At 41.6% G+C, this 5,533-nt stretch overlaps 1 non-coding gene across 1 annotated transcript; it reads left to right on the top strand.

Annotated features, from left to right (window-relative positions):
- Positions 1-5,207: 5,207 nt before the first annotated feature.
- LOC133780872 (small nucleolar RNA R71) lies at positions 5,208-5,314 on the top strand. The gene has a single exon (XR_009869680.1). It is a non-coding gene; the product is annotated as a small nucleolar RNA R71 (small nucleolar RNA).
- Positions 5,315-5,533: the final 219 nt, after the last annotated feature.

Here is a 5,533-nt window from a genome sequence, read left to right as displayed (position 1 = left end):
ACACATTCTGGACCCTCATGTGTACCCTGCACCTAGTGGATGTTCCCACCTTTCGAAGATGTGCATGTTGATCTAGCCTCTTTATATCTTTCTAAGTATCTGATTACTTATTAACTAGGAAGGATACATATGGGAGGTAAGCTTTGCTGGTGACACCTACTCTAAAAAGTAGGGTAGGGCCTTGTCAGCGAGGCTCAAGAAATGATGGCCTCATGACACTTGCGGGCGAGAAGCATGGCGAGACGTGGTGAGGCACGAGATGCTCCCAGGCGAGACGCGCTTGCTCTTGCAAGGCGTTGCCTGGGGCGCGACACGCCTACCCTCGCGAGGCGCTGCCTGGGGCGCGAAACGCCTACCCTCGCGAGGCGATGTCTGGGGTGCGAGACGCCCACTCTCGCGAGGCACTTCCTGGGGCGCGAGATGCCTACCCTTGCGAGGCGCTGCCTTGGGTGCGAGACGCCTACTCCTCGTGAGGCCTTGCATGTGGTACGAGATGCCTACGCTCATGAGGTGCTGCCTAGGGCGTGAGATGCCTACCCTCGCGAGGCGCTGCCTGGGGCGCGAGACGCCCACTCTCACGAGGTGCTGCCTAGGGCGTGAGACGCTAGCGGGTGTCCGAGGTGAAGTGGTCGTTTGGGGCAGGGTTGATTTGAGCACTACTTTGAGGGATCAAATGGACTTCAAATATGGTTGCTTTGGACCTTCCAGGGACCTTAGACATGAGATGTGGGTTCTTTACCGGTGTTGAATTTTTATTATCTACAACAGCCACCCCATAACTTGAACTCATTCAATTCCACAACATAGACAATGGAGGGAGGTGAAAAACACGAACAAAAATAAAATACTATATATACTATATATATAATTAATTTACTGCTCTCCAAGTATATCTTTAAGCAAAGCAGCTCATCACATGACTCTTTAAGGATCAATTAAGGTAAGTGAGGTCTTGTTTCACTCAACCTCTCCACCCTAATAGTGTTTCAACCTCTTCCCATTAACCTTGAATTCACCTCCTTCATTTCTTCTCAACTCCACAGCCCCATAAGGATAAATCTTAGTCATAGTAAATGGCCCAGACCACCTTGACTTAAGCTTCCTATGGAACAGTTTGAGTCTATAATGAAACAATAAAACTTGTTGCCCTTCTTCAAATGAATGGGATTGGATGTGCTTGCCATTCCACCTCTTTCTCTTTTCCTTATAAAACTTTGCATTCTCATATGAAAACAAACACATTTCTTCCAATTCATCAAGTTGTAGCATTCTTTTCTCCCCCGCCAGTTGAAGTCTAGATTGAGTTGTTGGAGTGCCCAATAAGCTCTATGTTCAAGTTCCACTGGCAAGTGACATGCTTTTCCAAACACTAAGAGGTAAGGAGACATCCCCAAAGGAGTTTTAAATGTCATTCGATAAGCCCATAAAGCATCATCCAACCTCTTGGACCAATCCTTGCAATTTGGATTCACCACCTTCTCAAGAACACCCTTGATTTCTCTATTAGGCAATTCCACCTGGCCATTGGTTTGAGGTGGTATGTCGTAGCCACCTTATGATTCACACTATACTTAACCAATAAGCTAGCCAACACTTTGTTCACAAAATGGGTTCCCTCATCACTTATGATAGCTCTTGGAGTACCAAATCTTGTGAAAATATGCTTGTGTTAGAACCTCATGATCACCTTGGAATCATTAGTAGGATAGGCAGTAGCTTCAACCCACTTAGAAACATAATCAACAGCCACCAAGATATACAAATTACCATATGAGGGTGGAAAGAGGCCCACGAAATCAATCCCCAAACATCAAACAATTCAACTTCAAGTATATTAGTTGGAGGCATTTCATGTCTTCTTGTGATGCTTCCAAACCATTGGCAACGATCACTACTAGCAGCATAAGCATGAGTATCCTTAAATAGAGAAGGCCAAAAGAAACCTGATTGTAAAACTTTGGCAGCGCTATGTGCTCCCCCAAAATGACCACCACCAGGAGAGGAATGACAATGAAACAAGATGCCCTCTACCTCATGTCCAGCAACACATCTTCTAATCATCTGATCCGCACATTGCTTAAATAGAAAGGGCTCGTCCCAAAAATAAGACTTCACATCATGCAAGAATTTCTTCCTTTGTTAACTAGTCATCTCCGGTTGCATCAACCGACTAGCCAAATAATTAGCAAAATCAGCAAACCAAGGAAGCTCATGAGAATGTTTGACCTCAAAAACTTGTTCATTAGATAATGTTTCTTTGATGGGACAAGAGAGTTTGAATCTTCTTCACACTCCATTCTTGATAAATGGTCAGCCACTTGATTTTCTATCCCTATTCTATCTTGAATCTCAACATCAAACTCTTGAAGCAAAAGCACCCACCGAATCAATCTTGGCTTTGCATCCTTCTTGGCAATCAAATACTTTATGGCCGAGTGATTGGTGTAGACAATCACTTTAGTACCCACAATATAGGAATGAAACTTGTCAAAAGAAAAGACAATCACTAGTAGCTCCTTCTCAGACACAGTGTAATTCAATTGAGCTCCTGTCAAAGTGCAGCTTGCATAATAAATAGAGTGAAACACCTTGTTCCTTTGCTGCCCCATGATAGCCCCAACAACATAATCGTTGGCATCACACATCAATTCAAAGGGCAAACTCCAATCCAATGCAATAATGATAAGGGCAGAAATCAACCTCTGTTTCAACTCTTGAAAAGCCTTCAAACATGCTCCATCAAAATGAAATGGTGTATCATTCTCTCACATATTGCAAAGTGGCTTGGCAATCTTAGAGAATTCTTTGATGAACCTTCTATAGAACCCCGCATGGCCTAGAAAGTTTCTAATGTTCTTCACTCAATCAGGAGGTGGTAGCTTTTCAATAACTTCAATTTTTTCTTTACCAATTTCAATCCCTTGCTTTGATACCTTATGCCCCAAAACAATACCTTCCTTAACCAAAAAGTGACATTTTTCTCAGTTAAGGACTAGGTTTCTCTCTTCACTTCTCTCCAACACCTTGGACAAGTTGCTCAAACAATCATCATAAGAATCCTCAAAGACTATGAAATCATCCGTGAACACTTCTAGAAATTGCTCAACCATATTAGTAAAGATAGCCATCATACATCGCTAAAATGTAGCAGGAGCATTGGACAAACCAAAGGGCATCCTCCTAAATGCAAAAGTACCATAGGGGCAAGTGAATGTAGTCTTGTGTTGATCTTCTGGGGCCACCGCTATTTGATTGTAACTAGAGTACCCATCAAGGAAATAATAGTACTCTCTCCTAGCAAGTCTGTCTAACATCTGATCAATGAAAGAAAGAGGGAAATGATCATTCCTAGTGGCCTTGTTTAGCTTCCTGTAGTCCATGCAGATTCTCCATCCAGTCACAGTTCTAGTAGGAATCAACTCATTGTCTTCATTTTTCACCACTGTGATCCCACCCTTCTTAGGCACACACTAAACATGGCTCGCCCATGAACTGTCAGAGAGAGGATAAATAATGCCAACATCTAACGACTTGATGATTTCTTTCTTCACTATTTCTTTCATGATAGGATTTAATCTCATTTTCCCCTCAATAGAACCTTTTTCACTATCTTCAAGAAAGATCTTATGCATACACAAAGAAGGACTAATAGCTCGAATATCTTAATAGTCCACCCAATGACCTTCTTGAACTTTCTCAATACCTCAAGCAACATTTCTTCTTGTTCCTGAGTCAACTCCACTGAAATAATGACAGGTAAGGTGGAAGATGGACCCAAGTAGGCATATCGCAAATGTGATGGCAAGACTTTCAACTCCAACTCAGGTGGCTCTTCAATTGATGGTTTGGGCCTTAAACTCCCTAACTAACAACTCTAATGAATTAAATCGGGCTCTTGTTCTTAGCCCTTGAGAATTTTCATCTAACCAAGGTAGGTACTCCTCCTCATCTTCATCATTGTGAGAGTCAAATAACAATAACCTCTCTAATGGATCATCAACGTTACTAGTCTCGAACTCCTTTGATGCCAAAGAATCTACCACTGAGCATTCCTCAACCTCACCAGGAAATTTCATAGCTTGAAAAACATTAAAAGTCACATTTTCATCTTGGACCCTCATAGTAAGCTCACCCTTCTGCACATCTATCAAAGTTCTTCTTGTCGCAAGAAATGGCCTCCCAAGATAATGGGCACCTCTCTATCTACCTCATAGTCTAGCACAATAAAATCAACAAGGAATATGAATTTTTCTACCCTTACCAACACATCTTCAATCTTCCCATCTTGGTGAGCAAGAGATCTATCTGCAAGTTGAAGAGTAATTGTAGTAGGCCTGACTTCTCCAATCCCTAATTTCTTGAAAACATACATTGGCATCAATTTAATGCTAGCACCCAAATCACATAAAGCCATCCCACAATAAGTGTTTCAAATAGTACATGGAATAGTGAAACTCCCATGATCCTTCAACTTTGGTGGCAACTTGTCTTGCAGAAATGAACTACACTCGTTGGTTAGAGCTACAGTTTCAAACCCTCCCAACCTTCTCTTCCTTGTAAGAACATCTTTCATGGATTTTACATAGTTAGGCATTTGCTCAAGTGCCTCTACAAGTGGGATGTTAATATGAAACTGCTTCAACGTATCTAAAAATTTCTTAAATTGAGAATCCAACTTTTGCTTCTAACAACATTGAGGAAATATAGGTGGATGCTTTGCAATTGAGCTATCGGGGTGACTATGCTGTGACATTCCTGCAGCATTCTCGGATAAGGTAGATTTTTGTACACTAGGAATTTTAGCATCTTTTTGGATTTCCTCATTTATTTTGATTGAATGATTGTTGTCAAAGGTATGACCCTCAGCAAAATACACACAAGAAATGTTCTCCATTTTCCCTATTTGTGTCCCCATAGGCTGCCCTATTTACTGATTCATGTTCATTGTCTTGAGCATATTCGAAATAGAGGAAACTTGGGCCGCCAAGGAAGTTATGGCATCTACATCATGAATACCAACCACCTTTCTACATGTATATGATCTAGTAGTGAGCCACTAATAGTTGTTGTTGGATATCCTCTCGAGGATTTCATATGCTTCATTATAGGACTTAGCAAGAAGAGCCCCATTCGCCGAAGCATCAACTACCATTCTACTATGGGCATTTAGACCATTATAAAATGTCTCCATCTGGATGCAATGAGGAATGCCATGATGAGGGCATTTTTGCAAAAACTCTTTAAATTGCTCCCATGCCCCATATAAAGATTCTTCATCAAGTTACTAAAATTAAATAATCTAATTGTCGAGCTTGGTATTCTTAGTGGGAGGAAAGTACTTCATCAAAAACTGCTCAGCCAACTCTTGCCAAGTAGTCATAGAATCAGAAGGCAAAGAGTTCAACCTATCTCTCGCTCTGTCTCTCAAAGAGTGTTGGAACAACTTCAATCTCAGGGCATCCTCTGTAATTCTGGGCAGCTTGAAAGAATCACTCACTTCAATGAATAGATGAAGATGAAGGTGAGGATCTTC

This window comes from Humulus lupulus, chromosome 5, assembly GCF_963169125.1.
Source record: "Humulus lupulus chromosome 5, drHumLupu1.1, whole genome shotgun sequence".
Lineage (NCBI taxonomy): Eukaryota > Viridiplantae > Streptophyta > Magnoliopsida > Rosales > Cannabaceae > Humulus > Humulus lupulus.
The sequence above is the reverse complement of the archived record's forward strand: the minus strand, read 5'-3'. Positions and strand labels throughout refer to the sequence as shown.